Below are 11,358 nucleotides of genomic sequence, written 5' to 3'. Positions count from 1 at the left end.
GTACGAATACTATGATACCCGTACCCACCTCGTTAACATGCGGATATAAAAAATACGCGTACTCACGTATAGTGGGTATCCATTTTTAATATATATTTCCTATCTATTACGAGTTTTATCCGCAGATAAACGCAAGTACGAATTTTTTTGACATTTCTAAATGGATATAATCCTAGTATCAATTTTAATTAAAAATCTGCACTCTATTTCAAAAAGTTTTACCAACTTTAAAAAAATCATAATTAAATTAAAATTAAAAAAAATCTTTAAGACTGATATAACATTTTTAAATAAAAATATTAAAAAATAATTCAACTAAAATTTTAACGATTCCTAAATATTACCCACCGTTTCCGACACCTCTGATAATACCAGATAAAAAAACGAAAAGTTTACATCAGACATCAAACATCAAATGGTTGATCATAAATAAGGTTCATTTAATTATAAAAATATCTCCCATTTTTTTCGTTAAATGAAATGAAATCGTGTGGAGTGAAATACTATAGGTTTACCCTATTCTGGCATTTCTAGTAAATTACACTTGGTTTCGGTGGAACTTTCTGGAAGTTCTGAAATGGTAGATGGCATGTGAAACAGTAAGTTGATAAGTTTGAAATGATTTTGCCCAAGATAATATAAAATTTTCAGTGAACATCTATAAGCATAAAATTTAATACTCATCCATAAAAAATGATATATTAATAATTAACACTTATCCATAAAAAAATTATAAAATAATTATTGAGAAACTAAAAAGATTTATTTGTTTGTTTTTATAAATAAAAAGGCAAAAATGTTGTATTATATAAAAGAACACATTTTTTCTCACATAAAATAAAATGTCGCTCAAAATAGTGTATTGGGTAAAGAATAAAGGACAAAGAGTGGTGAATATATAATTTTGGACCAGTTTGTTTAAGTTAGAATATAAAGCGATTTTGAAAAAAAATACTAAATATAATCACAAATAGTTTCTCTTCATCAAATATATACTTTTGTGTTTCTTAAAACAATTTATTCATTAAGTTTGCCCATTTTATAAATTACTTTATTCTTTTAAACAACTGTAAATAGTTTATCGAATTAACTTATTTTTCTTACTTCAATTTTTAATAAACATTTAACAATGTATTATATTCTGTTAAAAATTGATTTTTTTTTATCAAAAAGAACCCAAACAACCCTTTATGTTTTTTTCTAGATAAAAATCAGTAAAAATATATTTTTCAATTTATAAGTAAAATGGAATATCGAAAATAAAATGATAAACGCATTAATAAAATAACAAGAGTAAACAAAACGAAACAAAATAAATTAAAATCAGACAAAAAGGAAAAGGGCACGAAAAGAAGAGAGATGAGTCCAAAAAGAAAAAAAGATAAAGAGAAAAAAAAAATGGAAGAGTGATCCAAATTGGAAAGGTTAATAATCATTTTGCTTTTGTCTTTCTCTTTTGCGTTCTTATACTCTAAATAGCCACGTGAACACATGACACCATCATCCTGTTCTGATTCTCATCATCATTTTTCTCCCTGGCGGCTGAGATACAACACTAACATATGTCCCTTTGAACGGGAGGCCAAACAAAAACGAACTTCATAATTTTTTTATAAAAGCAGATAAATAAAACAAATTTTACATAAGTTTTATCCAACAAATTTATTCATTTTTTTCATACTTTTAAAAACAAAAGTTGTCCAAGCAAACTTTAGATATATATTATTTAAATAAATAAACAAAAGTGTCGATTTCTTTTCATTTATATAGATGAATGAAAGGGTGAAAAAAATATCAGTAAGAGTGTAAAAGTGTTTTTTATTAAAATTTAATTATTATATGAGATTATTGATGCAACTTGAAATCATATATGTGAAGACACTTTTAACATTTTAGTTAGTAATCAAGTGTAATGTAAGCATGAATCATATAGAAACTTTATACCCTAATTAGTAGGAGATCTGTCATACCCTCGAGTCGTGTTTTTTTCATTTAAAATTTGGTTATGTTGAAAAAATGATTTTTATATTTTTATGTATAAATAAATGATTAGGAAAAAAAATATTTTGAAGAGTTCAATACTTAATTTAATTATATGCACCGATTAGATTGATTTAAGGATATATTATTCATATAGTTAGCTGAAATGAACTATTATTTTATGTTATGTTTTTTTAGTATATTTGATGATAAATTAGTTGTAAGGTAGGTTTAAGTATATCTGTAATATGTAATTTGATTTGTTGTAATATATATTGTTATTTAATGTTATTGTATATAAATGATTTATTTCGATTTAAATGTTTTGAAATGATTGATTTGTTAATTTGAGTATATGAAATTATTACAATTATTAAGTAAATATAATATACTATAACTACGAAGAATTAATTAATTTGATGTACTATATTTAAATTTTTTAATTTTGGTTATATTTGTATTGTTATTGATTTAAAAGTTTATTAATTGTTGCTAAATTTAAATTTGAAGTCATTACTATTAAATTTGAAATATAAGGTCATTAAGATTTTAATTGATGAATGAACCTATTAGTAGATATTTGAAATTGTATCAGAAATGTTATTTTTTTGGTTTAAATTAATAATATCATTAAATTCCAAATAAGATATTGATGGGAATACGAAGAGATGGCGACAAAAGGAATTATGGTTTGTCTTATCAACGTGTTCAGACTAATATTTTGCAACTAATTATTCAAAAGGTCAGAATGTTTGGATGTGCAACAAAATGTTTCCTTTAGTTTAGTTAAAAGGAGATTTCGAGGCTGTAGGTTCTTTTGTTCACAAACAAAGAAGAAAAACAGTCTTCCTCACGAGTTACAGAACCGTCCGATGATCAATGTTTGCTTCCAAGGATTTCAGCTTCACCAATTTCTACCACCGTCCGATGATCAATGTTTGCTTCCAACGATTTCAACTTCACCAATTTCTACCAAAAATCTGTCATGGTGATGGAACCCTTAGAGGTTAGTTCGTTTGCATGTTTGATTTTATTTATGTTTTGTGTGTTTGATGTATACAGTTAGTTTTTGGACGAAAGTTTTAATTTTTCTGCCATCCTTTGCTTCAACCATGTCCATTATGTTTTATACACTTCTTATTTTTAAGGATCGTTGTGGTTTTATGTATTACAGGAGTTTTTGGAGTTTGAAGAAGGATTTTATGAACAATGGGGAAAATCTCTACTGTTGGGGACAAATTTTTTCAATGATCCGAAAGGAAACGTGATCAACATAGAGTTTGAACAAACTCTTCTTCCTCAAAGACAGTTCCGTGCGGTAGAGCAGTTGATGTGGTTTTATGAGCTAAACGATGTGTATTACGTCTGTAGCCTTTACTGTGGAGATCGATACTTTCGCATAAGGTTGTTCGATCTGGACTGGAATGAAGTCGTGTATCTTGGTAGAAGAAACAATGGTCTAGCATGAGACCCTCTGTCCTCAGTTAGATTTTTCCAAGCATTTAGAGTGCAGTTCATTCCAAACATGGTATTTAACTTTAGTCATTATTTTTTATTTATTTTTAGTGTACATTTGGTGTTATTTTTACTAATATAGGGTTTCTAATGGTTGTTCTGGTAACTGTTGATAATCTTGCCCGAGTACTTCCAAATGTTCTGTTAGGAAAAATTTTCGTTTAACCATCCGGTCAAGTTGTACGATCCTTTGACAAAAAAAATTGAAATATTTGTGGACACATATGAGGGTGGAAGGATGGTATTATTTGGATTTTGTCAGTATGTTGCATACTATGGGTTCGTTTCTCCTTGTTTCCTACATTTAAATTATGTAGGAAATAATGTCTTTGTTCACAGGATCTTCTCGGTGGAAGGAGTTGAAATTGATTATAAGAGAGATTTCGACCATGGTGGTAGCAACAAAGTTGAAGTTGGTTCTGTTGATTGTGAGAAAATATTAAGTCCTTATGATGTTCGGTCATCTTCTTTGGTATGGCTGATAGTTGTAGTTATTAGTTTATAATTTTGGTTTATATTTATCTTGTTAACACAGTTTCTTTGAATGTAGTATCTGGATACGAAGTTTGTGAAAGAAGGCTTGGTGAAAGGGAGAAAAAACTATGTTCTAACGAATGACCATTCACAATACTGGAACTGCAAGATTCGATGGACAGGCAGGAGTTCATTTGAGTGTTATCTGACTTGTGGTCGGAAGAAATACTATAAGGAGAATGGGTTGGTTGCTGGAGATCGTGTTCGATTTATGGTGCAGACTGACCAAAGCAACGTCATCCAAATTCTGAAGATTTAGCAAGTATAAGTGTTTGTTGTTATTTTGGTGTGTAAAACGAATGTATGGCACCTATGAACAATGTCTTTCTATTTAGTTTTCTTTATTTCAACATGTCTAATATTTTGTATGTCAACATTAATATTTTTAGTATGTTGGCATTAATGTTTGTCTAATATTTTGTATCTGAATATTAATCTTTTTTGGTATGTTGGCATCTTTGTTTATGAAGACCAGAATATATAATATTAAATGGATTATGTATTGTAATTATATGTTGTATTTCTGATTGGTCTATGTTAAATAATTTCATTTTAGTACTTTATATTATTTTTAAGTAGATTATTAGAGTAAAGAAAGATTTGAATAAATAAAAAATATATATTGTCAAATTAAAATTGTGAATGGGTAGATTATTTGAATATCAAATAACTTTGAATAAATTAAAATAATATATTACTATATTTTGCATTATATGAAACGTAGAGCAAGAAAAATTAAAAGTTAATCAACTATTGTTAATAGCAATTGCTAAATAAAATTGGAAATTTATATAACTATTATTACGTAAAAATCCATCCAAGTTCATTGAATATAAGTATTCCAGTTCAGAATATTATTTACTAAAAAAAAATTAAAAAAATTTAATAATGTGTACTATGAAAATTAATAATTGAATGTCTATAATTAAGATTGAGTATAATGTTAAATATTTATAAAAACTATAATAAGTTAAAGATAATAATATTTGTTACAATTATTATAGAAAACTGAATTGAAAAAGTAATTCGAAAGGTCATGATTTGATGTACTTAATATAGGTAGGATAGTCATAATTACAATACCTATTTGATATATGAAAATGGATCACGATTTGTAGAGTTTATAACAATAATAATGTCAACTATGTGGGAGGTGCGGTAGAGAATGATGGTGGTTTGGTTAGTAAATACTCATTATTAATTGGGCTAATTATAGGTTTTAGAGTCTTGGTTTACCTGAAAAAATTAATAACGTCACAGTTATGAAAGGTCCATGGCATAATTATGGTGGTGTGTTTAGTAACTATATTCAGTATCAATTGGGCTGAATATAGGTTTGAGAAATACTTATTTTCATAACTAATTATTATACGAACGTACATTTGCACCATTTTGATCTGATTGTGGTAGGTGTGCCAAATAATTATGTTGATGTGAATAATAAGTAATAACATCAGTTTGTTGAATCTATGCATTTATTAAATGTTGTTTGGTTTTTTTGGTGTATGGTAGATTAGAATTTTAATGCATCTGCCAAAATAAGCATGTATTCAAGCAATAAAAATGGTAAATTCAAGATATGATAAACCAACGTATATGATGACAGAAGGAACCAATTTACTTGGATCTCCATATTTTCCTTCAATGCATTCAAACATAAACTCAAAACAGGACACCAAGTCAGCATATGAATGCAACACAATGAACGATTGATATCTTCATAAGTAGTCTATGACAGAAATTTTTCACAAAATACAGGCACACAGGTATGTCACCATACAATGCAGTCATACATTGTTAAAAACTTCTTTGAAAACTACATTTGTGGTAGTAGTCAAAGGTTTGTTTTCATTGTCATGGATTAAAATCTTTAATCCAGACTTGCTTTTAACTCTAGAAGCTGCAACATATAATTGACCATGACTAAAAACTGGTGTTGGCAAATACAACCCAACACAATCTAAAGATTGTCCTTGAGATTTGTTAATGGTCATAGCATAAGACAACATGATCGGGAATTGTCTTATAATCAGCTTTAATGGCTAAGGGGACTAGGATGGTGACATGGACATACGTGGAATGTAAATATGTGTCCCATTTGATTTTCCAGTAATAATCTATGTACTGATTACATGGTTTGCAAGTTTAGTCACTATTAATCGGCTACCATTACACAAACCTTGAGATTGATCCAAATTTCTTAAAATCATAATTGGACCACCAACCTTTAGCTTGATACTATGGTTTGGTAGTCCATATGTTCTTAAAGAATTTAGAAATTCAAGTGTAACACCATCGTATGCTTCAGCTTCTGTTGGCTCAGAGGTATCTATGCAGTCAGAGCTTAGATATTCTTTAATTTCTCCTGAAATACATGAATCAGATTAAGTTGACAAATCTTAGTGATGATTTAGTAAATTGTTAATTATGAATAATGGCTCACCTGGAATTGATTCCAAAACAGATTGACTAATTTCATCAACTGTTTCAATTCGACTGGCTAGAATAGCTCTTGATATGAGGAACCCTTCATCTTTGTACTTTTGCATTAATTCTGGATATGTGCTATTGACAATGGCTTGGATAGGATCATTATATTCTGATATTAGTAATTTTGATGGGATTTCTCTGTCAACTAATCCATCGTTTGGTTCATTCAATGAACCATTGCCAATTTTTATTATTCAGGAAGAAAACTCTTCAATTTAAGCTATAGTAGACTGTTGTAATCCATTCTGCAACAGCCACATGTTCTTTGTCAAATTCATAATCTGGCAATGATCCCAGAGATAGAATGAGTTGATAGTAGCATGAACAATATCATACCTGCTTCCACGTGGAATAACAGGAAGTATTTGTCTAAAATCTCCTCCAAAAACAACTACTTTGCCACCAAAAATTGAATCACTTTTATTCTTTTCCCTCATGATGTCTTTTAAAGTTCGATCCAATGCCTCAAAACAATACTTGTGAGCCATTGGTGCTTCATCCCAAGTTATTAGGTTTGCCAATTTCATCAGGTCTGATAGTTCACTACCTTTTATAATGTTGCAAACAGAGTGCTCTAGTGTAGGAATTGGAATCTTGAATTTAGAATGAGCTGTCCTACCTCCAGGCAATAATAATGAATCTATGCCACTTGATGCAACTGTCAAGACTATTTTTCCTTCAGATCGAAGAGCAGAAGATAAGGTTGTCCACATAAAAGTTTCTCGGTCCCACCATAACCATATAAAAAGAACATCCCCCCTTGATCATGATGGACAATATTTATAATTTGTTCAAAAATATGTCTTTGCTCATCTACAATTGGTCAGAATTTATTAAGTTATATTTTAATGTCTTGATGAATAATGCATGGACAAAAGAACACAAACCTGTCATACGGTTAAAGTTAGATTCAAATATATGTAGCTCATCATCCTTGTTGTAATCAAGTTCTGCATATACCAATCTATTTCCACAATAATCTACCACAAAATCATTGGGATAAAGCATAGAGGACCATTCCTTTAATGTTCTCCTGTTATTCTGCAAGAACTTCTCAATCTCTATCAAGGTCAAATTTTGAAGAGTTTCAATATTGAGAATGAGTTTTGCAACAGAAAAATTCAGTTAACATACTTGAAACATGAAACATAGATTTTATATGTTTTAATTGATTTTACCTTGATTTATAGTAATAATCCTTTCGTTGTTATAATATTATCAGACAACCATTCCCATGTTTTACTCCACAACTCTTCAGGTTTTAAGACACTATTTGACACGAGGATGGTTACAAATAGTTTCCTTAAGAAGTGTCTCGATCCCCAATCTTTAGCTTCCTTAATAGCATCGACATATTAGATATCTTCTGCTAAAAATCCACAAGCTTCACACGCTTCTCTAAATGTAGCATATGTTATGTTGCAACAGTTCGAATATCTACATATGATTGTGGTCCTTTTACTACTATTAGCATCCTCCTTAAGTAGAAAAGTTCACCAGTTGCTGGGGGAACCCAGATAAGTCTGCCAATGGTGTTGCCCTTTTGTCTTGGTTTTCAACATCTTTGATTCATGTTATAAACATACTTAGATACAAATTGTGGATATGTTAAATTCCTTGCATCAGAATATTTTTTGTTGCACTCCATCCAGGTTGTAAACATTGACTCCTTAATTGTTGGTTTTGCAATGATTTCATCAATTTCATCATCATCCTTGAAGTACACTGACTGCTCACCAGGCAAGTGAAAAAATAGTCGTTTAATAGCTGGATTTCTTTCGTGAATAGGAAATGAAAATATTCTCCAACATGCTTTACATAGGGAAATATATCTACAATCAATATACTATTTGATTTCATCTGTGGCAAGTTGAGGTACATTCTCATCATTGCCATTGGAAACTATAGCAGCTATAATTCTATCATATCCTTTATTGATGTACTTAAATAAGTACTTGATAGAATTTGAACGATTACACTATTCAACATTGACATGAGCTTGATATTTGACCAATATTGTAGGATTGTAAGGGACAACAAAACGATTATCTAGTTCTATGTCATTCTTGACAACATTGATACCGTTGTTTCTTCGACGATAATGAGGAAAACCATCTTCTGCAATTGTGGTAGTATTTTAGAATTTCTTCGGATAAAATCGGGAACATGATCCATTCTTCATGCATGGAGATGATATATTAGATAATCCACATGGTTCGTGCATCATATGTTCTTTGACACGGACATACAATTGTGGCTCCTTTTTGGCACATGGTATTTCAGCTGAAATGACCTTATCTATATCCAATGCTGTTGGATATTTGCTAGAAGGATGCAAGAATATTAGCAAATGAGCATGTGGTAAACCACGTTTCTGGAATTCAATACTATACATGTTTGTCAAAAACAAATTAACAATTACGTTGTTAGAAGACAATAATAATTGAAAATTTCACATTCAATCATCAAAATATTAATACTTACATGCTATTACTCTGCCCAATATATGCTTTTTTGTTAAATCTGATAGCAACTGATCAAATTTGATTCTAAATACTCTTGCAATAATATATGGCCGGTCTGAAGGACTTAACTTTGAAGTCTTTAATATTCGAGATATCTCTGGCCATTTCGGGTTGCAAGTAAAAGTTAGAAATAGATCTGGGAATCCTACATGACCACATATTGCCATTCCATCAAAATATAATTGATCCATAAATCTTCTGCCACCAACAAAGCTTAATGGAAGCACAAATCATTTTCCTTTTTCAGAGGCATCAGTTTGGCTTTCATTACTTGGTTGACAAAGGTTATTATACTTATCAACCCTCAGTTTGGATTGATTGTTTTTGATGAATGATAATCTTTTTGACTCAATCATTTTGTATCCATCAACAACAAATTGTTGGAACAATCTTCTAGATCTAAGAATAGTCATTGCCTCACAATCTTAAGTCTGAATTCTAAAACAAAACCATTTCCTGATTGTTAACCGATTACGTTTTGATGCCAAAGAATCGCGATGACTAATATCATGCCTATAACCATCTTCACCATATGGAAATAATAGAGGATATTGATAACCCAAATAACTATGTGCAACTCATTTATTCTTTGCAGCTTACATGTCCTGCTTTCCATAATAATACCTCTAGGAGAAGCGCTATCAACACCGCCAATGATTAATACAGCTACTTCTGAAACCATTGGCATGTTGTATATTTGTCCATCTTTTTGCCTATCTGCTATAAGCCTTAACTTGAGATCATGAAATGGTTGTTCTGCATATCGATCCCTAGCCATTCTGAAAGATTTGCAATGTACATTGTACTTATCAAGCATCTCAGTTAGTGTTCTTACAATTTTAGCATCAATATCATTATGGTTCCTACACTGACATTGAATTTCAAATCAAAATAATAGCCTCATCATATAATAAAATATGTAACCATAATAGTAGTTTACCTCAAAGATTGAATTCTATTGTGTATCTCGTTATTAGTATCATATATGTATAGCTGAGCAAACTTTGGCTGTTTTCCAAATGGTGGCAGAAGACTACCAATTTGATGACATGATTGGCCATGGACTCTTAAATTTTGTGGTCCACGTCTTTTGTTATATTTATTGTCAATTTTTGCTCCAGGAGATGTGAATGTAAACATCATGTTGTATGTTCTAATGTGTTGTTGATAACTTCGACTTTGTTTAGAATCAGATTGAAATAGAAGTTGTTGAAGCTCATCAGGGGGGTCTTTTAACATTGGCAATTGCACTTTTCCATTACCACAACATAGTTGAAAGTTGGGATTAATACTTCGATGAGGTTTTTCAATGCGTTCTTCATACCACATATGACATTGGCAATGCTGACAAATATAGATTGGATCCCCTATATCTGCATACAACTTGCAAATGAATAGCTTAGTGAGTTTATATTATCATAGATGATTGGAAAAATATATTACAATAATTGTTTTTAGAAGCCTTATCTTTCTTTGTGATTGATGAATTCGTAGTTCATATCATACTCTGCATGACTGTTTGCAAAATAAGTATTCATGTAATTCATCTAATACAATTGTAATCATACTGATATAATTTGATTATTTGATAATGTATATCAATATTCATTTCGTTATTATAACTTAATTTTAACTTGTACATGGGAATTAGATGAACCTGAATTATCTCGGTCTAACTGTAGTTCATCAATAACTTCTAACTGCACTGATTGAGTTGGCATGTTGGAATCATTGCTTGTTGTGACCATATTAATAGTGACTTCAAACCTCCGAAGAAGATTTTGTTGCTTTCTTCTGCTTCCAGCAATATCTCTTTGCTCATTCACCAAAGTAGGTTGTGGACCTTTCATTGGTAATTCCTTATGAGACCTTTCTTCATTCACAAAACAACTTGTTACATCAGCTAATGGTGTACAATTTCGTCTTTTCGTTTCAGGGTGCTTCTGTTGTATGCACGTAGCATTCATCCTCTTTTGTTGGATTATTTGTTTCCTTTTTAGTCTTGCACTTGTACTGGATTTGGTATTTTCATTATCCATCCTAATAGATAAAACAGTACATGAAAAACATTAACACAATAATATAACATTTCCAATAATCTGTAAATGTTTTGCAGAGATTTTGTAATAGGTATTAAAGCTTTAAGACGAACTTCCTAGAAAACAATTGTAGATGAAATTAAAAAATCATCTACCAGCCAAATAATACTCTTCATTGCTCAAGTCTAAAATTTCTCTGATTTAAGTCATCAGTAGCCTCACAAATCTGGTGTTCTACCATATTTTGCTACTTGCTTTACAAAATTCTTTATCAG

The 11,358-nt window shown here is 30.3% G+C and overlaps 1 pseudogene; it reads right to left on the bottom strand.

Annotated features, from left to right (window-relative positions):
* Positions 1–5,816: 5,816 nt before the first annotated feature.
* Positions 5,817–7,635, bottom strand: LOC114189918 (annotated as a pseudogene).
* Positions 7,636–11,358: the final 3,723 nt, after the last annotated feature.

This window comes from Vigna unguiculata, chromosome 1 (assembly GCF_004118075.2).
Source record: "Vigna unguiculata cultivar IT97K-499-35 chromosome 1, ASM411807v1, whole genome shotgun sequence".
In the NCBI taxonomy this organism is placed as follows: Eukaryota; Viridiplantae; Streptophyta; class Magnoliopsida; order Fabales; family Fabaceae; genus Vigna; species Vigna unguiculata.
The sequence above is the reverse complement of the archived record's forward strand: the minus strand, read 5'-3'. Positions and strand labels throughout refer to the sequence as shown.